This window comes from Bombina bombina, chromosome 3, assembly GCF_027579735.1.
Source record: "Bombina bombina isolate aBomBom1 chromosome 3, aBomBom1.pri, whole genome shotgun sequence".
Classification (NCBI taxonomy): domain Eukaryota; kingdom Metazoa; phylum Chordata; class Amphibia; order Anura; family Bombinatoridae; genus Bombina; species Bombina bombina.
In genome coordinates this window covers 1048303942-1048330638 of record NC_069501.1, presented here as the reverse complement: position 1 = coordinate 1048330638, position 26697 = coordinate 1048303942, and the positions used below count along the sequence as shown (strand labels likewise).

The 26697-nt window shown below is 40.2% G+C and overlaps 1 protein-coding gene across 5 annotated transcripts in view; it reads right to left on the bottom strand.

Moving 5' to 3' along the window:
* ZNF385A (zinc finger protein 385A) overlaps window positions 1-26697 on the bottom strand; it is a 496048-nt gene that overhangs the window by 335151 nt on the left and 134200 nt on the right. The window lies entirely within an intron of this gene.

The window sequence follows — 26697 nt, the reverse complement described above, 5'->3', positions numbered from 1 at the left end:
ATGCTAAATAGTTTCTAAATTTTGTCCAGAGTTTAGAAATACCCAATGTTTACATGTTCTTTCCTTTTTTTGCAAGTTATAGGGCCATAAATACAAGTAGCACTTTGCTATTTCCAAACCACTTTTTTTTTTAAATTAGCGCTAGTTACATTAGAACACTGATATCTTTCAGGAATCCCTGAATATCCCTTGACATGTATATATATATATATTTTTTTAGAAGACATCCCAAAGTATTGATCTAGGCCAATTTTGGTATATTTCATGCCACCATTTCACCGCCAAATGTGATCAAATAAAAAAAATTATTCACTTTTTCACATTTTTTTTTTATAAACTTTAGGTTTCTCACTGAAATTATTTACAAACAGCTTGTGCAATTATGGCATAAATGGTTGTAAATTTTTCTCTGGGATCCCCTTTGTTCAGAAATAGCAGACATATATGGCTTTGGAGTTGCTTTTTAGTAATTAGAAGGCCGCTAAATGCCATTGAGCACCACACATGTATTATGCCCAGCAGTGAAGGGGTTAATTAGGGAGCATGTAGGGAGCTTTTTGGGGTAATTTTAGCTTTAGTGTAGTGTAGTAGACAACCCAAAGTATTGATCTAGGCCCATTTTGGTATATTTCATACCACCATTTCACCGCCAAATGCGATAAAATAAAAAAAACGTTAAATTTTTCCAAATTTTAGGTTTCTCACTGAAATCATTTACAAACAGCTTGTGTAATTATGGCACAAATGGTTGTAAATGCTTCTCTGGGATCCCCTTTGTTCAGAAATAGCAGACATATATGGCTTTGGCATTGCTTTTTGGTATTTAGAAGGCCGCTAAATGCCGCTGCGCATCACACGTGTATTATGGCTAGCAGTGAAGGGGTTAATTAGGTAGCTTGTAGGGTTAATTTTAGCTTTAGTGTAGAGATCAGGCTCCCACCTGACACATCACCCCCCCTGATCCCTCCCAAACAGCTCTCTTACCTCCCCCACCCCACAATTGTCCCCGCCATCTTAAGTACTGGCAGAAATTCTGCCAGTACTAAAATAAAAGGCATCCTTTTTTCTTTCTTTTTTTTTTTTCCTGTGCATATTTACATATGCTGCTGTGTAGGATCCCCCCCTTAGCCCCCAACCTCCCTTCCCCCCCAACAGCTCTCTAACCTCCCCCTCTACCTTCTTGGCAGCCATCTTGGGTACTGGCAGCTGTCTGCCAGTACCCAGTTTACAATATTTTTACTCTTTTTTATTTTATTTTTTATTTTTTTCTGTAGTGTAGCTTCCCCACGACCAACCCCCACCCCCACCCCCTCCCAGATCCCTTAGATTACGTTTTTGGGGCATTTATTCCCCCTCTTCCTCCCACTTATACAACATCATTTCTGTAGTGTAAGCGGTTCCCACCCGCTCCCTCCCCGTGCGCGCGCCCACCCGCCGCCCCCCGTGCACGCGCGCGTGTCTGTGCGCGCCCCTGACTGTCCCGCCCCCGATCCCGTCCCCCTCTGTGTCTCAGAAACCATCGATGGCCGCCCACCCGCCTCCCACTGCAGCTCCCACCCACCAACGAATGCGGCCATCGATGTCCGGTGTAGAGAGGGCCACAGAGTGGCTCTCTCTGCACCGGAGGGGTACAAACTGTTATTGCAGGATGCCTCGATATTAAGGCATCCTGCAATAACCGGAAAGCAGCTGGAAGCGATGAGGATCGCTTCCAGCTGCTTTCCAAACCGAGGACGTACGCCATACGTCCTCAGGCGTTAACTGTATTTTTTCTTAAAACGTATGGCGTACGTCCTCGGTCACTAAGGGGTTAAATAGTGAGAAAATAAGTGTAAAGTTTTAGGGCTAGATTACAAGTGGCGCGCAAAAGATTGCGCTACCGTTTTTGTGATCGTTTGCGCCCCCTTTCAATTGAGCTGATATTAAGTGGAGTAAAATCGTGATTTCGCTGGCGCAATCTTGATTTACACTAGAATCCTTACCACAATCTCAGAACGGTGGTTAACTGTTTTGCAAAATTAAAAAGTGTCACAAAAAACTTCAAAAATACATTACAAAGTATAGTTACACATTAACAACAACACTGTCTAATAAAAATTATTTATAAAAAATATTGGACACAAAGTTATAAGGGCTTAAAGATATGCGATCTCAGATGTTAGAAAGAAAAAAAAAGCTGCCTAAGGGCTTTAACATTGAGATGCATAAATCTCATCATGTCTACAGATCTATACTGTATGTATGTACATATATATGTCTATTAATTCCAATGTTCTGCACATAGCAGAATATTTTTTGCTAGTCCTAAAGCCCTTTAATACGGGCCATTTTTTGCAGAACAACGGTCCCACCCCTTGCTCTTTCTCCCTCCCCCTCTCTTTTGCTCTCTCTCTATCCCCCCCTCTATTTTGCTCTCTCTCCCCCTCTCTTTCGAGCTCTCTCTCCCCCCTCTCTTTTGCGCTCTCTCTCCCCCCTCTCTTTTGCGCTCTCTCCCTCCCCTCTCTCTTTTGCGCTCTCTCCCCCATCTCTTTTGCGCCCTCTCTCTCTAAAGCCCTTTAATACGGGCCATTTTTTGCAGAACAACGGTCCCACCCCTTGCTCTTTCTCCCTCCCCCTCTCTTTTGCTCTCTCTCTATCCCCCCCTCTCTTTTGCTCTCTCTCCCCCTCTCTTTCAAGCTCTCTCTCCCCCTCTCTTTTGAGCTCTCTCCTCCCTCTCTTTTGCGCTCTCTCTCCCCCCTCTCTTTTGCGCTCTCTCCCTCCCCTCTCTCTCTACCCCTCTCTTTTGTGCTCTCTCCCCCATCTCTTTTGCGCCCTCTCTCTCCCCCATCTCTTTTGCGCTCTCTCCCCACTCTCTTTTGCGCTCTCTCCCCCCTCTCTTTTGCGCTCTCTCCCCCTCTCTTTTGCGCTCTCTCTCCCCCCTCTCTTTTGCGCTCTCTCTCTCTCCCCCTCTTTTGCTCTCACTCTCTCCCCCTCTCTTTTGCTCTCTCTCCCCCCTCTCTTTTGCTCTCTCTCTCTCCTCCCTCTCTTTTGCGTGCTCTCTCTCCCCCCACTCTCTTTGGCGCGCTCTCTCTCCCCCTCACTTTTGCGCTCTCTCTCTCCCCCTCTCTTTTGCTCTCTCTCTCTCCCCCATCTCTTTTGCGCTTTCTCTCCCCCATCTCTTTTGCGCTCTCTCTCCCCCTCTCTTTTGCGCTCTCTCTCTCTCCCCCTCTTTTGCTCTCACTGTCTCCCCCCTCTCTTTTGCTCTCTCTCCCCCCCTCTCTTTTGCTCTCTCTCTCTCCCCCCTCTCTTTTGTGTGCTCTCTCTCCCCCCACTCTCTTTGGCGCGCTCTCTCTCCCCCTCACTTTTGCGCTCTCTCTCTCCCCCTCTCTTTTGCTCTCTCTCTCTCCCCCATCTCTTTTGCGCTTTCTCTCCCCCATCTCTTTTGCGCTCTCTCTCCCCCTCTCTTTTGAGCTCTCTCTCTCTCCCCCATCTCTTTTGCGTTCTCTCTCCCCCTCTCCTTTGAGCTCTCTCCCCCATCTCTTTTGCGCTCTCTCTCCCCCTCTCTTTTGAGCTCTCTCCCCCCCCCTCTCTCTATCCCCCCTCTCTCTATCCCCCTCTTCTCTCTCTCTCCCCTCCTCTCTCCCCCCTCTCTTTTGTGCTCTCTCTCTCTCTCCCCCTCTTCTGTTCTCTCTCTCCCCCTCTCTTTTGCGCTCTCTCCCCCTCTTTTTTGCGCTCTCTCTCCTCCCCTCTCTTTTGCGCTCCCTCCCCCCCCTCTCTTTTGCTCTCTCTCTCCCCCCTCTCTTTTGTGCTCTCTCTCTCTCTTCCCCCTCTTTTGCTCTCTCCCCCTCTCTTTTGCGCTCTCTCTCCCCCCTCTCTTTTGCGCTCTCTCCCCATATATATATATATATATATATATATATATATATATATATATATATATATATATATATATATATATAGGTATAAATATACATTTGGTTTAAAAACCATCAGATATATGTAGAAATATTTATTTCTGAATAATTAGAATATATTCCGTTATGTAAAGAACATTGGAATACGAAATATTCATATTTTCATGTCGGGTTTGCGCTAATGAGAATATGTCATGTTGTTTGCGTGAGAGTGGGGTGTTTTTTCCAATTTTTTTGCTAAATTGACTTCTATAGGGGAATGTGAGAAAAAAACTGTTTACTGGTGCAGGTAAAGCCCCCTTTGTCTATATACATAAAATAGACTGAGGCTCCTAATGCTGGTAAACCCATAATGTGTGATTTGTAGTGTGCAAACTCCTAAACAATAGGAAAGACAGAGTCTTTGTAGTGTACCTGACCCCTGTGTGAGGAAGAAATACCTAAACTACTGTAGGATATGCTGTATGAAAAGACAATAATTATACACATATATTACAAAATACTGATAACAAAGAGGGACACATAGTTAACATAATATTGAAGAGAGTCTGTCTCTCCAAATTCTTCAAAGCAGAACTCTTTCTATTAACCTCTAACTCTTTGTTACTGTTGACAGATCCATCCTCACATCATCTAATGCCAGCTGCCATGGGGTCACATTTCACGCCAAACTTATATTCCCCCCAAACACACACATACAGGTGTTAAATAAATTCCGGCATTTTCATCTTAAAAATATCTTCAACATTTTCTATTTTTTCACACAAGATACTAAATTCAAGTTCGTGCACTCATCATATCCTACCATGATTACTGCAAATCCATCCTTGCTAGAATTCCAATCTGCTGTCTGTCAACACCTCTCACTTTAGTCTGTAATGAATTCTTCTGCCAAACTCCTCAGCTATTTTTCAGTCCCTTCACTGGCTTTCCTCATAGTAATAAAGAAAATAAAACCATGCCGCAAACATACAAACCCCTCCAATACCTCCCTTCCTATATCTCTGCTCATGTGTGCCATATCTCCCCCTGTCTTCCATGTGTTCACACTTTAACAAGACAAGAGCTGAATCACATTGTATTTTTTTGTCCTCCCACCCTATTAACTCTGTTCAAGACCTAAATCTCTCCCTTCTTGTCATTAATTGCTCCCAATCCTATCTACAGGAATTTGCACCCATTCTATACAAACCATTTATAAACTCTTGCACTGATCTGTCAGACTTGTATTAAAGGGATATGAAGCCCAAACATTTTATTTTGTGATTCAGACAGAGCACACAATCTTAAAAAAGTTTCCCATTTATTTCTATTATCAGATAATATTCTTTATAGAAAAGATACCCAGGTAGGTGTCTGGAGAACTACTAGTACTGTCATCTAGTGCTCTTACAAATGGATAATATTCTTGCAAAATTGCTGCCATCTAGTTCTCCAGACACGTGCACACTCCAGAGCTTATGTCTTTGCTTTTTAACAAAAGATACCAAGAAAACAAAGAAAATCCATAATTGAAGGAAAATAGAAAGTTGTTTAAAATTACATGTTCTATCTGAATAATGGGTTTCATGTCCCTTTAAGCTTTTAGCATTTCAAGTGTTCTAAACTATTTTGCCGTTAAATCTTAATCTTGTTGGGAGAATGTTGGTTTCTGTTCTCTTAATGACATGTGAGTTGCAATATTGCGGAAGTTAAGGTCAGGGCTATTGCTGGAGTTATGATTAACCCATTTGATGCCAGCTGCAACACATTAAGTCTGTACTATATGCTGCAATCTTGTCTGCAAAACTGATGCTAAGGCAACATGACTGCAGCTATGTTCTGCCCAGTGTGGCAGTGATCACTGAGGGTGACTCCAGCTTCCTCTACCTATTCCCATACATCCACAACTTTCCAGATCTTGTGGGATTGTTAAAGGTAGGGATGTCTGCCCGCTGTCCCTCCTCCAGCTTCTTGTTAATAAAAATGCCCTGATTTCCAGGTACTGCCATAACACCACCAAGTGCACAACAATCTCTGCCAAAAACCAACCCACCCATTGCCCCTTCAAAGACCAGTGGCCTGCTGACCACAAGTCCCTCTCACCTCTCTGTCCTGGAAAGCTTTAGAGAAATGTTGGGAAATATTTCTATTCCCACCTTTATTTCTTTATATATATCCCCATAATTCCACCGTTACCTCTCCCCATGCTGTGTTCAGAGCACTGAGAATATAAAAAGGCACTACCCTGCACATTTAGGTCAGCTTGTAGATTTGATTGGAATATTGGGACTGCCACGATTGGAGACACAAATATAGCAGTGACCCTGTTTTGGATGTGTACATCAAATGAATTCATGGGCAGGCGCCACTTTCCCTTTGCACTGCGTAGTTATGTTTTGTTAATGTTGTCTTATTATCAATATATCTGTTTCCAAAGCACTTCAGAATATGTTAATAAAAGTAATATATTTGATGAAAACAGTTTTCTCTATTTCCATGCTAGTTATTCCCAAAATAATCACATTTGTGCAGAAAGTCATTTACCCTTCTGTGCCACAGCTGCCTGTGTTTATTTTGAGACTTCAGTGCTACTGCTGTGTTTATTTAAATATGACAAAATTAAATATTTTATACATTTGGTGGGATATTTTTATTATGTTGGTAATTGCTTTTGTCACTGCTTGTAAGTGTAACTCAGCAAGAGAACATTACAGTATTAATAATCAACAGCTTGTGTTCATGTAAAAATATTAATTCTCCTATTAGGTTTGGTAAACACCATTAAATAGTTAAACTCCTAGCATAGAATATATGAGTTGTAAATATTGGCTGGAAGCAATTAGTTTTTATTTGTGTAATTATGTACAAGATCACTACAATTTACAGTGGTGCCATTAAAAGTATGTTTGTTTAAAATGACAATAAAAATTGTAAACAAAATATATGCAACTGAATTAGAATTAGATAAAAATTAATTGTACTTAAATTTGATAAATGAACAACCTATAAAAAGGGCTTCTCTCTCTCTCTCTCTCGTTGAATAATTCTGATGACTTTTGTACACATAGCATTTTGGTAGCCATTACTCCATTATTTTAATTTTTTTATATTTAGATAGAGGTTTTAAAATGGATAGCAGTTATTTCAAACAAATGAATACACTACAGCAGGTAAAACAGATTATTGTGAACACATTAAAGGGGAGACTGTCCCTTTATGTCAGGTGTGTGGTACAAACATACATATACACATAGACTCATAAAGATGCATATTTTATTTACACAAAGCAGGGACGAGACAGAAATCTGAGTATTGTAAAAGTTAAACAGTAATGTGCTATAGGAAAGTAAGGGGTACAAGAAAAAGCAGTATAGGGCCCACATTGTGATCCAGGTCATAAGCTAGATAAGTGATAGCGAACCTTGGCACTCCAGATGTTTCAGAACTACATTTACCATGATGCTCAACTAGACTTAAGCATGCCTGAGCATCATGGGAAATGTAGTTCTGAAACATCTGGAGTGCCAAGGTTCACTATCACTGAGCTAGATAAACATTAATTAAAGCAGGATTTAAAATTCAATAGAATTTTGTTTTTGGGAAATATATCAGTGAAGAGAGGTATATGTAAAATAAGACATAAGTACACGTTTGTATGTACAGGACAATTAGTACAACCACAGTTTTCACTAGAATGTCATTTTTTAAAATGGTTGCCACTTTCATGAACATTAAAGGGATGTTAAACAGTCTGTTTCATTGCTGTAATAAAAAAGCACCAATCATTGCAATATGTCTCATTCATCCTTTTAAATGGATTTTACTTTTTATTTTGTTTTAACCTACACATGTGCATTGTCCATTATTTCCTGTCACTGCCCTACAAGGAGGCTGTGGCCTTTACAGGAAGGTTTATCTAGTCTGATGTCATAAAACCTTTAGAATAACATAAGCTGGTTTACTATATAGCACTGGTTTTCAAACCTGTCCTCGGGCCTCCCTAACAGGATAGATTTTGAGAATGTATGAACTGGAGTATAGGTGAAATAATCAGCTGATTAGTAAACATGGCTATTTTACCTGCTCTCACCCAAGGTAATACTGAATATCCGTCCTGCTGGGGTGGCTTGAGGACAGGTTCGAAAACCAGTGCTATCAAGTGAATAGCCCATCGTGTGGAACTCTCTGCCTCGCTCCACAAGACTCTCTTCTAGTTTTAAAAGCTTCAAGTGCTCCCTAAAGACTCTACTGTTCAGGGACGCATACAACCTACGCTAACCTTTCCTAATACCAGTTCCTCTCCTCCACTGCAATCCCCTGAACCCCCTTAGCATGTAAGCCTAAAAGTCCAGCTGTTTGTAGATCACCTTCTTAAGAGCTGACTACAACAGTGCAACTCTTGGCAGGGCCCTCTACCCTATAATTGTTTTGTTGTACTCCCCCTTTGTTTATAGCGCTGCGGAATCTGTTGGCGCTCTACAAATAACCAATAATAATAATAAACGATAATAATAGACTAGATAACAGGGAGTCAGATTTGCTGATGTTCAGATCATTTAATTAACAAATAAGATCAAACTGGCACTACAATCCAAAAGAGTGGGGAAAACTTATCAAATAAAAATATATATATGAGATAAGGTGCTAATCCTCAAAAATAACAATTAAATTACACACAATAGAGAAAGTATGTGGTCTTACAGCACAATTCCCTACTGATAACACATAGCCTTTATTAATAAATTAAAATCATTAACAGAAGGTAATAGCACATCTAATCACCCCACTCACATACGACCCTCCCACTGGGTAAGGTTACCTAGTACTGAAAAAAGCAGAGTGAATAAGAAAATAAAAAGAAAATTGAAGAGAAAGCATCACACTAAACCCAAAGAGTCCTGGCCGATTTACTGGAACCTCGGCATCAGGTGGGATAGTGGAGAGGCAAGTTAGAAAAGATAGTGCAGCAAACAAGTATCAGTCATGCACGGCCTTTATTAATGCTAAAAACGATTTAAAAAAAAAATGTCTCCACTCTTATCTCCCTGAGGGCTACAGTGAGACATTCTGAGTGAAGTGCTAATTTTGCAAGAAAACAAGAAAGTTGTTTGATTATTATGTATTTTTTTACACAATGTTTCTTTTTAAGTTTACTTTGATTTCACATATTTGTTTTTTCCAGAGGAGCACTATTTAATATCCCTTTAAGCCTCTAAGGGATTTCAGTCTCTAAGCCCGGGTTAATGATTAAAACAAATTCATAAATATAAAATAATATAATACATTTTGGTTATTACTTGCATGTGTACTACCAAAAGAGATTAACAATAATATATATATGTATATATACTGTATATATATATATCAGGGACCAAAGCTTAATTAAAGCTTAATTAAATTTTAATTAAAACAAAAAAAAAGTAAAAAAATATATTTTTTCCCCCCATGTAATGCTATGGAGAGGCAGGTACAGGAACGCTTCTCTCCATTTCAGTACATGGGCCAAAGGAAAAGCTGTGCTGCAGCGCCACCTGTGTTCTGTCAATATATTAGCAGCAAAAATTGGGACCAATAGGAGGCACCCCTCTTGATGCCTCCTAGCAATTGAAGGATATATAGATTAATCAGAAGGAGGATGCAGTGAGCAGGGTCATGTGACACAACTGGAAGCTGAGGTAACCTAAGAACAGATGACACCAAGCAGAAGAGTAAAGTAGTATTCTACATCTCTTGTGATTCACAACTTGTGTTCAGATACAGCTCATTAACAGCGGGGGACAGTAAGTGAGCATAACCCAATACCCAAAACCCAGAGTTTGAAGTTAAGTGTGCAGTGTCCACATTATTTAAACTAAAGTTTTTGACATTGAATATTGCTAAGCCTCCCTTTTTCATGGTTATTTGATTTAATTTGGTACAAACTCCATATATGTTATGTCTGTTCATTCAGAGGATGCAGTATCTATTTTTATTTTTCTCTGTGTCTCCATTTATTTAAAGACTGCTGTTAACTTGTAATTCACAAATCAATTGAAAGTTATTGCATTGTGTTTTTAATATGTGCTGCTTTTATACAAGTTTATATTAATAAAAAGGAGATAATGAGTAATTTAAAAAATATATGTAATTATTGCAGTTAAATGTTTTTAGAAATAATGCCACTGTAAAGTAACTGGTTAAACACATAGTCAAAGGGAGACATTTAAAATTAAACTTTCATGATTGAGGTAGAGCATGCTATTTTAATAGACTTTTCTAGTTATTTATATTTTGAGAATTCGCATCAACTGTTACTGGCCCCATGTCAGCAAATCAAATTAGTTTTTGAAAGGAACATGAAAGTCATAATTACATTTCCGTCATTCAGCACAAAAAAAAATTAAAATAAACTTTATATTTTACTTTTATTATTATGTAATTCATTCTTTTGGTATCCTTTGGTGTCCTTTGTTGAAGAGCATACCTAAGTGGGATGTGCATGTGTGTTTCTTGAACACCATATTGCAGCAGCTGTGTTGGCAGTATTGATAACTTGTCCTTTGTGTAAAACTTGTATGGTAAATTATTTCTATTTTTACAATACAGTAGTGAGTAGAGAAGAGATTGTGGATCATTCTAATTGCTTAGTAACTGGCACTGTGCCACAGAATTGTGTGAGTGTGTATGTGAGTAGAGTGTGTGTGGGTGTCAGTGAGCAGAGTATGTGTGCTTTATTTTCCAGGCAATCAATACATTTCCGATGAGCTGGTGCTTTAGTGCAGTGTTTCTCAACAATGGTTCTCGAGTACCCCCAACAGGCCAGGTTTTTATTATAGCTCAATCAGTGCACAGGTGAAGTAATCAGCTGATCAGTAACGCAGTGGTTACTAACTTGCTCTCACCCATCACCTGATTATGTCACCTGTGCACTGGTTCAGCTATCATTTAAACCTGCCCTGTTAGGGGTACTTGCGGCCCTCTGTACATGTGTTTCTCCATATCTAGTGCCTCACCAGCCTCTGACCTCACTGCACGTCACTGATATATATATATACATACTGTAGATATATATACTGTATATAAATACAGTATATACCTTTTCTTCATTCTTTTAAATGATGATAAATGCATGAATCATTCTTCCCGTTTCATGGTGATTATGTTAAAGTTAATCTATACCTTTTTAAAGGTTTTTTTTTAAAGAAAGTATGTTGTTCTCAGTGTGATGGGATTATTTTGTTATAAACTACAGGCGGTAATGCAATAGCTCTCGGGATGTCAGTAACTAAAATGTGTTTACATTTTTTAAGATCTTTCACCCTTCCATGCTAAAATGTCAAATTATCAAGTTGCAATGTTTGCATTTCATTTTAAAGGTAATTAATATTGCAGTATTGTATGGCATGATAAGAATGTAATTGGAGACCATCCAATCTGTTGTAAACCTCCACCTTTAAAAACAGGACTCTATGCTTAGCTTGCAAAATGTACCTGGGTTATTGGCATTTTTGGACACATTACTGACCTAGCTGGGAATTCTTCAGCTGATAAAAGTTCATTGTATTAAAAACTGATGCAGGGATGCCCTTTCAAATTGGCTGTGCTCTCTCTTTCTCCCACCCAGTGTCAATGTTATCTTGATATTCTTTAGTACACTTATTTAGTATCCAGAAATCTTCCCTTGTTTAGGACACTACTTAATCCAAGGCAATGTGTGAGCGTTGTCGATGGGATTGTAAAAGGATTAGACTATAATAAAGCCGGAAACATATTCTGCGCTGATCCATACCATTCCCATGATGTTGTGTAATAGATGACCATGTCATGAGTTTGCACAGAGGATTTTCCTCACCCTTGTGTTTTATCCAAATTTAAGGGAAAATTAGTGCCCATAAAGGGCTAGATTATGAGTGGAGTGCAATTTATCGCTCACGCATTATATTAGCTAGAAGCAAGCATTTTACGCGCATCGAGTAGCGCACATAGTACAAGTTGAAAGTAAAAAAGTTTTTGCTTGAGCGCTAATCTGAAGCATATAAAAAGCCAAACTTCTAATATCACAAATGCATTAACATAATCATTCACAGACTTGAATGGAGAGCGAAAAGTGGAAAAAGCCATACTCAAGCACTAACCTGAACACGTTTACTCAAGTGTGCTAATCAGACATAAAATAGAAATATTTCACATTCTAATGTTGTTCACACAGAAGAATATGATCTAGTCATTCATATATACACACACACTTTTATATATATAAAAGGCATATAGGAGGGCACTCACGGGTCTTTCCAATGAAATCTTTTTCTTTATTGGTGTAAATCAGATAATTTAATAGTCAACGTTTCGGCTGATACAGACAGCCTTGAGAAGCCGTATCGGCTAAATGCTAAGATTGTCTTGAAATAGGCTATCTGTATCAGCCGAGACATCGACTTTTAAATTATCTGATTTACACCAATAACAAAAAAAAATAATTGGAAAGACCCGTAAGTGCCCTCCTGTATGCCTTTATATATATATATATATATATATATATATATATAAGATGGGGTTTTTTTGTAAAAAAAAATAAATATATATATATATATATATATATATATATATATATATATATATATATATATATATATATATATATAAAATCTTCTTCAATCAAGGACTGCACTGACTGGATTTGGATATAGAAATTGAATCCTTTATTGTGGTAACGTTTCTGGGTTAACAGACCCCTTCCTCAGACCAAACATTAGTGCAAGTGAACAAAGTGCATATAGGAATATCTATTGAAAAATACTTATATAATATTGGAATGTGAAATATTTACTATAAATACACATTTAAAGACTTTATCAAATATAAATATTGCATAAATAAGCTTTCATGTTTTCAGTTACTTGACTGTAAAGTGCTCCAATGCACTTATATATATATATATATATATATATATATATATATATATATATATATATATATATATATATATAAAAGTAATCCAGAGAGAGCACTCGCCGTGTATCAACAAAGGTAATTTATTTGAGTTAACGTTTTCTGGGTACAATCCCCGTCTTCAGACAGGAGTCTGAAGACGAGGGTTGATACACGGCGAGTGCTCTCTCTGGATTACTTTTTTATATACTTCTGAGAGCCCCCCGGCATTACTAAAGATATAGTAAGTGCTGGTATTTTTTCACTGTATATATATATATATACATATTTATATGTATATATATACAGTGAAAAAATACCAGCACTTATGGGGGGCGGAGCCAGCCGGGCTAGTGAACACACGCACTTTCAGACGACTCCAAGTAGTTTCAATTTAAGCCCATATTTTCTTGGATAGTGGAGAGGCAAAATTACTCTGACCAGCGCCAGATTGTCCCGGGAACCCTCTGGACAGGGTTGTTGACCGTAACTGTGACAGCTGAGGAGAACTGGCCCATATCGCAATACACGCTGTGTACATTTCCTGAGGAGGTGCTCCGGTGGCCATCTTGGATCCTGTGTGTCACGCCTTCCTAAACACAGGTGCCGATCATCGTGGAAGTGCACAGCTCCCATACTAGTCTCCTGGAGTGGTGAGTGGGGAGAGGAAAGTGAGGGGGCTCCTCCGAGCAGGCCCAGTAGGTCACCAATATCCCTACTTGTCAGAGACTCTGCTTTGCACGCCCACGTGGCAGCCTGACACCCTCAGGTCTTTGAATCCGGCAACGGAGGGGGCTGAGAGGCCAAGGGGTGTTAGTGTTATAACAAACCCCACACATTTCAGAATTGGGGGCACATATAGGCATGGAATGCCCTTTATAAAGGCAAAAGTTATTAACCAGTAACTAACTAGTAACTTTTCAGGGTACCCTGCAGCAAGACAACATGGAGGATTAAACAGTGCCTATGGGGGAGTGGAGAGAGTGATCTCTTGGGCCCTGATCTATCCCGGTTCAGGGAATATTTAATAAAAGTGTATAAAAATCTGTCCAAAACCAAATGTCTTGTAGAGGTGTCTGAAACCCTGTTTTAACTCTGGTTGGAGTAGTGCACATTTGTTTTACCTATTCCAAGCAGTGTTTTCCTTGCAAAAATGTCTCATTCTCAGAAGAAGAAAAACCAAAACGGAATCAATGTATTAAAAAGGACTGTTATGGATCACTTTAATACCCCCCATAATCCAGGAGATGAAAGAGAAATATCACCTTCTAGGCCTGAATCTTCGCCAATAATTGATTCAGCTCTACACAACATCCAAAACTGGGAACAGAATCAAGTGACCCTCTGTTTTATTATAAACTCACTTAAATCTATGTTAGACACTCACCACTCTTCATTCTCAGATCAATCAACTTCTTCCCTGGCAGAAATTTGCAGAGACCTAAATGCTACTAATGCCAGGATTGATGTCCTAGATCACAAACAGGAAGACTTGGGTGTAGATCAGTTTAATCTATCAAGCTACACGCAAAATTTGGCTATACAAATTTCTGACCTTGAAGATAAGGTAGCGGACCTAGAAAATAGTTCACGCAGAAAAAATTTGCAAATTAAAGGAGTTACAAAAGAAATCCCTAACAAAGATATCAACGGGTTTCTCACTGAACCTTTTTCTCTACTTGCCAACCTTATGACAGAAAATTACAATCTAATCGATTGAGCTCATAGGGTCCCTAAGCCAAAAGGATCTTTGTCTGAACAACCCAGGGATATTGTAGTGAGACTACACTTCTTCACATATAAAGAAAGAGTGCAAAGAGTGCATCTTCGAAAGCCTGCTCTACCAGAGAAATTTCAGGGCATCCAAATATTTTCGGATCTGGCGCCCCATACGCTCCAATAACGCAGGTCCTTTGGAGAAGTTACCAGATTACTACAACAAAATAATATCAGGTACAGGGGTGGTTCCCAACTAAACTGATCGTATCCAGAGATGACCACACCTTCATCATCTCAGATGCTTCCCAAGGATTGAAATTGGTTCAGTCTTGGAATCTTCAACCAGCGGATGACCCCCCTCTACTTTCCCCAAAGCTGGGTCCGAAAACGCACCCCAGGTCCTCTTGAATTAGGACCACTTGCTGAAGGGTGTTAAGGAGTCAGCGATCCGGCAAGGTCCCTATGCAGATGAGTATTATATGGTTTAGCCTGATGTTTACCTTAATTCACATAGTTGGAGCTCAACATGTGTTGTTTCTTATATTGAGCCCTTATGATACTTTTGAGTGGAGGCACTGACTTTTATTTCCTTCAAGAAAAAGAACATTTAAAGTTAATATATATTATAATAGACATCTTTACTTAGCAACTGTTCATAGGGCTTTGACTTATGATATCTGAGCACAGTCACCTCCTTTATAATATGCCATAATCGGCTTTCATGTGGAAAAATATTATATCTAAATGTGTTTCTATTTCATGTCAAGGTGTACTCTAGATAGCCTTTCAGGAAGAAGTCAGATTCTCTAAGCATATTGGGATTGAACTTGGTTAACACCTTTACTCACCTATTGCATACTGTTTGTATTGTTAACTGAATGTACTAGTTTACTTCAAATGTCATTTGCCAATAATTCTTCATGTGTTACGTTTGATGTATAGCTGGGGTTTAAGCTGCATGTATAAAGAGAGTTAGTGGGCAGTTAGGATCCTCCCACTCCTATTAGTAATGAGCTTGGTTCTTACAATACCCGCGGCTCATCTCAAGGAGTAAGTATCCACCTTATACAGGAGGTGCTACACGGATAGAAATGCTTCTAGCCAAAAGTGTTTTGGGTACTAATATACTTTCATAATACCCCCAAGTAATAGTAGGAAACTTTTCCAAATAAAAGGCACTAATCTATTTCAGACATACACATACAACTTTATTCAGTTATTATAAGTGTTGTCTCTGAAGATGACAGTAAGAGGCTTGCCACTGTGGAATAAGACTTAGTGATGGGGCGCTTAAGGGGGCTCACTAGCTTAAGTGGGCACTTTGCAGATATCTCATCAGTTCAAGGTAATTAGGACCCTCATAGGTGAAAAGTATCCTCTTTTCAGAATTACAGGGGCTGTGTTAGATGACACCACTAGAGTATGTCAAGGGTTAACGGCTAAAGATTACCTGGGACAGCATTTGCTAGTTACACATCTATTTAATGCGCCACTTGGCTCTACCCAATGTACCTACTGCTGAATCCTCTATAGGCAACTATTATATATGGCAGCGAGCATCACAGCGATATGAGATGGTTTACCCCTTCCAATGCTGTTAATATAGGAGCTTTTTTCTATACTGGTTACAGCCAGAACAGTCTCATTTTGGAGCTCCTAATGTCTCCATACCACATAGCTTTTGTTGTTTGGCTCAGGCACCACAGTTGATGTCTCCCCGATAAGAGGGCCGGAAAGGCCAAATGTTATTATTGTATTTATGGTCAATTGTCCCCCTCCTTGGTTGAGAGTTTGTAACCACTGTCCATCAAGCTACATTCCCTGCGTACCTGGGCGAAACCAAATTGTGATACTATTAATTTTATAGTCATAAAAAAACTACCAATTTTGACCTCAGTTATATAGGCTGATCTTCAGACAAGTAACTTGGACCCTGATCCCAGAATACATTGACTTATGATTAAAAAGACGTAGACCTGCGCAAATTCACCTTATTACACCCACAGCAAGTCTATAACTACAGGGTAGCCCACATTCATTATATTTTTGTACTTTGACATGGCTTATAGTAGGACCTATATGGATAGATTACACCCGAGTCTCAATATCGCTCCTCATATCCACACCCCACTAGCATCATAGCAGATTCAGAACTTCCAATGGGTGCTTTAAACTATTCTGGGGATTGGTGCTAAAGTTATATTAATAAATGTCAGTTAATTCCTATGCTTTTTTTAACACAATAGATTCCATGATTACCTGTTGTATGTTCTTCTAATGCTATATGTTTTGTTTATAGGGTTGTTGTACATGTGTTTGATGTTGTGTTTTCTTCCCTTTGTTATAATTAACTTGCACTTATTCCTAAAACTGTGCATAATCCAGACATTCAAGGTCCCACTGCTCCTTTAGATCCCTTTGTACCCCTCCCCCTATCTATCTACCTACCTTCCTGTTTTATTTGGCTGACAGTTAAGAGCAGGGCAGGTTATAGTTGCCCCTGGTCCGGCTGGTTCCACTTAGTTTCCCCCCCCCCAATCTAATATAACATGTTAGCCCTCTGATGCTTTAGTTAAATTTAGTGTCAGAGGCCTACTCCCTTGCAATATACTGCATGTAATACATTGTTTTAGTTACTGTTGCTTCCATAATTTAATAATACCTACGATTCAATCTCTCATCCAGGTTTACCCTGACCTGAGTATTCTCTTGATATTTATCCTTCTCTAGATCCCTCCCCTTCCCCCTCACCTCCCCTTTCATCTTCCCTCCCCTTAGTTTTCTGCCCTCCTCTTCCACCCCCCTTTTTTTTTCTCTCAAAGGAAAGAGAGTTAAAAGGAGACAAGATGACGGACCCTGTAACAAACTCCCTCTGTTAATGAAATATTCCCCCCCTCTTTTTTTTCCTCTCTTCTCAATTCCTTCCCCCTCTCTTTCCCTAAGCTCAAGAGAAAAGAAGATAATTTACTCCTTGGACTATTGGATGTTATTGGGGGCAACAGCTCTCGGTTAGTAGGTCCTAATGTTATTATTCTCTCATGGTTTCACAGTACAACAATTTACTAATTTTAGCTATAACTCCAGTACGGGTTATATGTATAACAAAGATCTTAACGTTCCCACTGTCACGAAGAGTGAGAATAATTTATACTGTTTCTGTTTCCCTGTATTAGCTCTCATATATATGTTTTATCGTGGAACTTCTTTAGACATCTGTGTGTTTAAGCTGTAACCTAACGGAAAGTATTATATGTACTGTGGATATATTGTACTTATACAAAACTTTAATAAAAAAATAATTTTAACAAAAAAGCAAATAAGGCAATACAGCAAGTAAATGAAACAGACTTTGGGATAAACATATACTACCTATACAGACTAACAAGCTCCTAACCTAGCCAGGAAAGTTACTCTATAAAACTTTTTGAATACCCCATTCTGCCGAACATTTATTTAGTGTTTAATGTCTCTTTAAAGGGACAGTCTACACCTTAGTCATCTTAAAGTCTTACTTTAGATTAAGCTGCCAATATCCTCCTGCACCATTTCTATATTATGCAGCAGTTACAGTAAAAAAACTAAATTTATGCTTACCAGATAAATTCCTTTCTTTCCTGGCAGGGAGAGTCGATGACTTAATTCCTTACTGTTGGAAAATACAACACCTGGCCACCAGGAAGAGGCAAATACACCAAAGGTTTAAATATCCCTCCCACTTCCCCTTTCCCCCCAGTCATTCAGCTGAGGGATCAATGAAAAGTAGGAGAAACATCAGGGTATAAAGGTGCCAGAAGAAAAACAAAAAGGGAGCCGCCCAAACAAAGAATAACCTACGGGTGGGGTCATGGACTCTCCATGCCAGTAAAGAAAATAATATATCTGGTAAGCATAAATTTTGTTTTCTTTCCATAAGGCAGGGAGACTCCACAACTTCATTCCTTACTATTGGGAAAACAATACCCAAGCTCCAGAGGACACTGAAGGAATAACGGGAGGGAACAAAAAAGAGGCTTACCCTAATCTGAGGGAACCACAGCCTGAAAAAACCTTTCTCCCGAAAGCTGTTTCAGCCAAGGCAAACACATCGAACTTGTAAAATTTAGAAAAAGTATGTAAGGAGGACCAGGTAGCTGCCTTACAAATCTTATCCATTGAGGCTTCATTCTTAAAAGCCCAGGAAGAAGCCACTGCTTTAGTGGAATGAGCCGTAATCATCTCAGGAGGCTGTTGTCCTGCCATCTCATAAGCTAGGTGGATGACACTCCTCAACCAGAAAGAAAGGGAAGACGTAGGTAGAAGATAGAACTTCAAGGCACAAACCACCTCTAGATTGTGAAGCAGATGCTCCTTTGCCGAAGAAGGATTGGGACACAAGGAAGGAACAACAATCTCTTGATTAATGTTGCGATCTGACACAACCTTATGAAGGAAATCTAACTTAGTACGTAAAACTGCCTTATCAGCATGAAAAACAAGGAGACTCTATGAGCAGAGGCAATAGCCAATAGAAACAAAACCTTTCAAGATAACAGTTTAATGTCAATATTATGCATGGGCTCAAACGGAGCCTGCTGCAACACACGAAGAACAAGATTGAGACTCCATGGCGGAGCCAAACTTCTAGGGCCTTAACAACCGTACTTGGGTCTTGAAGGAGGGGACACTTAGAAATTTGTTTAGGCACTTCAAGTCCAGAATTGGACGAAAAGTTCCCTCCTTTTTGGGAACCACAAAGAGGTTTGAATAGAACTTCCTTTAGTGACGAAAGGCAAAGAATAACTGGGGGGCAGTGTTCCCTCTAAGGTGAATTTTGTGTGCGGCCCAGCAGTGAAATAGTTCATAAGAGAATCATAACTTGCAGTCTGCATTGTGCAGGGTTTGCTAATTGCAGGGTGCGGTCACTTAATTAACTGTTTTACTGCTGGGCCGCACACAAAACTGGGCTTAGAGGGAACACTGCTGGGGGGATAGGGAAAATGGGAGGGATATTTAAGCCTTTGGCTGGGGTGTCTTTGCCTCCTTCTGGTGGCCAGGTATTGTATTTCCCAACAGTAAGGAATGAAGTTGTGGACTCTCCCTGCCTTATGGAAAGAAAAGTTATTTAAAAATGAATATTGTTTCTGGTCACTTTGAAATGGCTGTCAAGCTCTGCCCACTGATGACATAACGATCTGGGCTGCATCTAGGTACTCTGCTGAATAGCATTGACAGTCTGTTTAATCCAATTAATGAGTCTCTTGTAACTAGTGAAGTACTGATCGTGATGTCATCAGTGGGCAGAGTTTGGCAAGCCATTTCAAAGTGACCACAAACAATAGTGATTTTTAAATAACATTTTTACTGTTACTGCTGCATGATATAGAAAGGGGTGCTGGAGTAAATCTTTAAAATGACTAAGGCGTAGACTGACCCTTAATATTCCATGATTAATTTAATATTCCATGATTTTTTTATTGTATATGCCCTGATGGGACTATAACATGCAGTTCATACTAAAATCAGATGGCAACCACTAAAGTCAGTGAATAAGGACATGCTATATATGTGCAGTAAATTGTCAACACTGTTAACCTATTCTTTATAACTGACAAGGGATTACTCATGTTTTCAAGACCTATGCCAAGCTTTATGGATATCTACAGAAGGGGTTTATTCCCATAGATGTAAACTGAAAAACCCAGAAAAAACAAAATGTATGCTTACCTGATAAATTTATTTATTTCTTGACACGGTGAGTCCACGGATCATCAATTACTGTTGGGAATATCACTCCTGGCCAGCAGGAGGAGGCAAAGAGCACCACAGCAAACCCTTCCCACAACCCCCAGTCATTCGACCGAAGGAAATGGAGAGAAAGCAAATAGCGCAAGGTGCAGAGGTGCCTGAGGTTTATATAAGAAAAACTGTCTGAAAACAGGAAGTGCCGTGGACTCACTGTGTCAATAAATAAATACATTTATCAGGTAAGCATACATTTTGTTTTCTTTCTTAAGACACGGTTAGTCCACGGATCATCAATTACTGTTGGGAATCAATACCCAAGCTAGAGGACACAGATGACACGGGAGGGTAAGACAGGTAACCTAAACAGAAGGCACCACAGCTCGCAGAACCTTTCTCTCAAAAGAATCCCCAGTCGAAGCAAAAGTATCAAATTTATAGAATTTGTAAAGAAGAGTTTGCAAAGAAGACCAAATCGCAGCTTTACAAATCTGTTCAACAGAGGCCTCTTTCTTGAAGGCCCAAGAAGAAAACACAGCCCTAGTGGAATGAGTTGGAATTTTCTCAGGAGGCTACTGTCCAGCAGTCTCATAAGCCATAAGAATAGTACTTCTCAACCAGAGAGAAAGAGAAGTGGCCGTAGCTTTCTGGCCTTTACGTTTACCAGAAAAGCAAACAAACAGGGCAGAAGACTGACGAAAGTCCTTCATAGCCTGGAGATAGAATTTAAGAGCCCGCACAACGTCCAGGTTGTGCAACAAATGTTCTTTATGAGAAGAAGGATTAGGACAGAGAGAAGGAACAACAATTTCCTGATTAATATTTCTGTCCGAAACAACCTTTGGAAGAAAACCAAACTTGGTACGGATGGAGAACTGCCTTATCTGCATGAAATATGATATAAGGAGAATCACACTGCAAAGCGGAGAGTTCAGAGACCATCCGAGCAGAAGAAATAGCAACAAGAAACAAAACTTTCCAAGATAATAACTTTATATCTACGGAATGCATAGGCTCAAACGGAGCATGTTGTAAAACTTTAAGAACCAAATTAAGGCTCCAAGCAGGAGCAACTGATTTAAACACAGGCCTGATTCTGACCAGAGCCTGACAAAATGATTGGACATCCCGCACGTCTGCCAGACGCTTGTGCAACAGAATAGATAAAGCAGATATCTGACCTTTAAGGGTACTGACAGATAACCCCTTCTCAAGGCCTTCCTGGAGAAAAGACAAGATCCTTGGGATCATAACCTTACTCCAAGAATATCCTTTAGACTCACACCAATAAAGATATTTACGCCATCTTATGGTAACTCTTTCTAGTGACAGGCTTACGAGCCTGAATCATGGTCTCAATGACCGACTAAAAAAACACGCTTAGCTAAAATCAAGCGTTCAATCTCCAAGCAGTCAGCTTCAGAGAAACTAAGTTTGGATGATGGAAGGGCCCCTGAAGAAGAAGGTACTTCCTCAGCGGAAGTCTCCATGGAGGTAGGGATGACATTTCTACAAGATCCGCATACCAGATCCTGCGAGGCCACGCAGGAGCTAAGAGAATAACCGACGCTCTCTCCTGCTTGATTTGAGCAATGACTCGCGGAAGGAGAGCAAACGGAGGAAATAGATATTCCAACCTAAAGTTCCAAGGAACTGCCAGAGCATCTATCAGAAAAGCTTGAGGATCTCTCGACCTCAAGCTGTACTTTGGGAGCTTGGTGTTCTGATGAGACGCCATCAGATCCAACTTCGGTAATCCCCATTTGGTTGTTAACCTGGAGAACACTTTTCCCCAGGATGAACGTCTGTCTACTCAGGAAGTCCGCTTCCCAATTGTCCACTCCTGGAATATGGATTGCAAATAGACAACAATTTTTTGAGCCTCCACCCAGTGAATGATACGTGTCACATTCTTCATGGCTAAGGAACTCCGGGTTCCTCTTGGTGGTTGATGTAGGCCACTGAGGTTATCTTGTCTGTCTGCAACCTGATCGACCAGGCTAGAGCCAGTTGAGGCCAGGCCATCAAGGCACTGAAGATCGCTCTCAACTCCAGAATGTTTATGGGGAGAGCAGATTCCTCCTGAGATCAAAGTCCCTGCACCTTCAACAAGTCCCATATTGCTCCCCAACCCAACAGGCTAGCATCCGTGGTCACAATTACCCAAGAGGGTATCTGAAAACACGTCCCCTGGGACAAATGTTCTTGCAACAGCCACCACGATAGGGAGTCCCTTGTTGATTGATCCAGAACTATTCTCTGAGATAGATCTGAATAATTCCTGTTCCACTGATGAGCATGCATAGCTGCAGAGGTCTCAAATGGAATTGAGCAAATGAAACTATGTCCATGGAAGCCACCATCAACCTCCATGCATTGGGCCACTGATGGTCGGACCGCTGACTGTAAAGACAGGCAAGCAGACAGAATCTTGTTTCTTCTGACCTCCGTCAGAAATAGTCTATAATGGTCCCTAAGAAGGTCACTCTTGTAGCTGGAACAAGAGAACTTTTCTCCAAATTGATCTTCCAACCGTGGGAACGAAGGAATGCCAACAAAATCTTTGTGTAAGATTTTGCTAGTTGCAAGCATGGGACTTGAACTAGATTGTCATCGAGATAAGGAGCCACTGCAATTCCCTGGGACTGAATTACCGCCCAAAGAGCTCCCAGGACCTTTGAGAAAATCCTGGGAGCTGTGGTGAGGCCAAATGGCAACGCTACAAATTGGAAATGTTTGTGTAGATAGGCAAACCTCAGATAATTGTGATGGTCCCTGTGAATGGGAATGTGCAGGTACGCATCCTTCAGGTCTATGGTTGTCATGAATTGACCCTCTTGTATTAGGGGCAGAATGGAGCAGATAGTCTTCATTTTGAAGGACGGCACTCTGAGGAATTTGTTTAGTAATTTTAGATCTAGAATTGGCCTGAAAGTTCCTTCTTTTTTTGGGAACCACAAACAAATTTGAATAAAACCTGAGACCCTGTTCCTGACTTAGAACAGGCAATATCACTCCCAAGAGGAAAAAGTCTTGAACACATTTCAAGAACGCCTCTCTTTTTATTTGGTCTACAGATAATCTTGAGAGGTGAAACCTGCCCCTGGGAGGAAAGGTCTTGAACTCTAATATACCCCTGGGAAACTATGTCCACTGCACACGGGTCTGGAACATCTCGTTCCCAAGCTTGCCTGAATTGAGAAAGTCTGACCCCCACTTGATCCGATCCTGAATCGGGGGCAAACCCTTCATGCTGACTTGGAATCAGCTGCAGGTTTCTTGGATTGCTTCCCCTTGTTACAAGACTGACCGGGCTTCCAAGAGGGCTTGAATTGTTCCTGCTTGGTAGAGGCAGGGGAAGACTTACCTTTGAAGTTACGAAAGGAACGAAAATGATTCTGACGTCCCTTTGATTTATTCTTTCTGTCTTGAGGCAGAAAATATCCTTTACCACCCGTGATATCAGAGATAATCTCCGCCAGAGCAGGACCAAACAAGGTCTTTCCCTTGTAAGGTATAGCCAAAAGCTTAGATTTAGCAGAAACATCTGCAGAACAAGACTCAAGCCATAGTGCCCTACAAGCTAAAATTGCAAAAACAGATATTTTAGCTCCCAACTTAATGACATGCAAGGAAGCGTCCATTATAAAGGAGTTGGCTAACTTGAGAGCCTTAATCCTATCTTGACTCTCCTCGAAGGGAGTCTCAGCTTGCACGGGTTACTGTAGCATTGCACACCGCCAGTTACCATTGTAACCCCTGATGAGTATATTTTTCTTTAAAAAGGCCTCCAGCTTTTTATCCATAGGATCCTTGAAAGAGCAACTATCCTCAATAAGGATAGCTATTCTCTTAGCCAAAGTGGAGATCGCCCCTTCCACCTTAGGAACCGTCTGCCACGACTCCCTGATGGAGTCTGCGACCGGGAATATTTTCTAGCAGGGGGAACACCTCCCTTGGAGAGGGAACATCAAAGTATCTATTTAATTTACTCGACTTTTTAGGGTTGACAACGATAGGCGTATCGGAGTCGTCCAAGGTAGCTAAAACTTCTTAAGTAAGACACGGAATAGGAGGAAGCTGCTCCTCACAGGGTCCTGTGAATGAAATGATGAACAGAGTAAGCCTACTCTGGCATACCATAGAAGGGTAGCAAATTTGTTAGGAAAGCACAGTAAGGTCCTCCCCACAAGTTGCTAATTGGTTTAAAGCTACCACAGCCCTCCTGAAGAGACTAACGTGGAGTACAGCTAAACCCAGCATGTCAGGGAAGATCAGCGCAAATCTGCTCACACTTAAAGTGCTATAAAACAGGTTGAGATCTGTGCATATCCTAAAAGGGCTAATTAAGTAAAAACAGTTTGCATTAAAAAAATTGTTTAACTCCTAAACGACGAACGACATACAGGGTACGTCCTCTAAAAAAATACAGTTAACGACCGAGGACGTACCCCATACGTCGTTGGTCTTGGAAAGCAGTGGATGGGGGATGGCGGGCGGGCGCGTTCCCGGAGCGGGAGCGGGTGGGAACCACTACACTACGGAAACATTTTGTTGTAATAAGTGGGAGAGAGGGGGGAGGGAAATGGTAAATATAAGATCTAATGGATCTGGGAGGGCATGGGGGGTTGGTCTTTGGGGGGGGAAGCTACACTACAGAAAAAGCCAAAACATTTTTTTAAAAAAATCTATTTTTTTGTAAACTGGGTACTGGCGGACAGCTGCCAGTACACAAGATGGCTCCAGTCCCAATAAGGTAGAAGGGGAGGGTTAGAGAGCTGTTTTGGGGGGATTAGGGAGGTTGGGGGCTAAGGGGGATCCTACAAAGCAGAATAATTTATAAAAAAAAAAAAAAAAAAAACTTTTATTTTAGTACTTGCAGACTTTCTGCCGGTACTTAAGATGGCGGGGACAATTGTGGGGTGGGGGAGGGAAGAGAGCTGTTTGGGAGGGATCAGGGGGTCTGATGTGTCAGGTTGGAGGCTAATTAACCCCTTCACTGCTAGACTGTGTGATGCGCAGCGGCATTTAGCGGCCTTCTACTTCCCAAAAAGCAGCGCCAAAGCCATATATGTCTGCTATTTCTGAACAAAGGGGATCCCAGAGAAGCATTTACAACCATTTGTACAATAATTGCACAAGCTGTTTGTAAATAATTTCAGTGAGAAACCTAAAGTTTGTGAAAACGTTTGTGGAAAAGTGAACAATTTTTTTATTTGATCGCATTTGGCGGTGAAATGGTGGCATGAAATATACCAAAATGGGCCTAGATCAATACTTTGGGTTGTCTACTACACTATACTAAAGCTAAAATTAACCATACAAGCTCCCTAATTAACCCCTTCACTGCTGGGCATAATACACGTGTGGTGAGCAGCGGTATTTAGCGGCCTTCTAATTTCCAAAAAGCAACGCCAAAGCCAAATATGTCTGCTATTTCTGAACAAAGGTGATCCCAGAGAAGCATTTACAACCATTTATGCCATAATTGCAAAAGTTGTTTGTAAATAATTTCAGTGAGAAACCTAAAGTTTGTGAAACAATTTGTGAAAAAGTGAATGTTTTTTATATTTGATCGCATTTGGCGGTGAAATAATGACATGAAATATACCAAAATGGGCCTAGAATAATAGTTTGGGATGTCTTCTAAAAAAAATATATACATGTCAAGGAATATTCAGGGATTCCTGAAAGATATCAGTGTTCCAATGTAACTAGCGCTAATTTTGAAAAAAAAAAGTCTTTTGGAAATATTAAAGCGCTACTTGTATTTATTGCCCTATAACTTGCAAAAAAAGCAAAGAACATGTTAACATTGAGTATTTCTAAAATCAGGACAAAATTTTGAAACTATTCAGCATGGTTGTTTTTTGGTGGTTGTAGATGTGTAACAGATTTTGGGGGTCAAAGTCAGAAAAAGTGTGTTTTTTCCATTTTTTCCCTCATATTTTATTTTATTTTTTATAGTAAATTATAAGATATGATGAAAATAATGGTATCTTTAGAAAGTCCATTTAATGGCGAGAAAAACTTTATATAATATGTGTGGGTACAGTAAATGAGTATGAGGAAAATTACAGCTAAACACAAACACCGCAAAAATGTAAAAACATAATTTATGCTTACCTGATAAATTTATTTCTCTTGTAGCGTATCCAGTCCACGGATCATCCATTACTTGTGGGATATTCTCCTTCCCAACAGGAAGTTGCAAGAGGATCACCCACAGCAGAGCTGCAATATAGCTCCTCCCCTCACTGCCATATCCAGTCATTCGACCGAAACAAGCCGAGAAAGGAGAAACTATAGGGTGCAGTGGTGACTGTAGTTTAATTAAAATTTAGACCTGCCTTAAAAGGACAGGGCGGGCCGTGGAATGGATACACTACAAGAGAAATACATTTATCAGGTAAGCATAAATTATGTTTTCTCTTGTTAAGTGTATCCAGTCCACGGATCATCCATTACTTGTGGG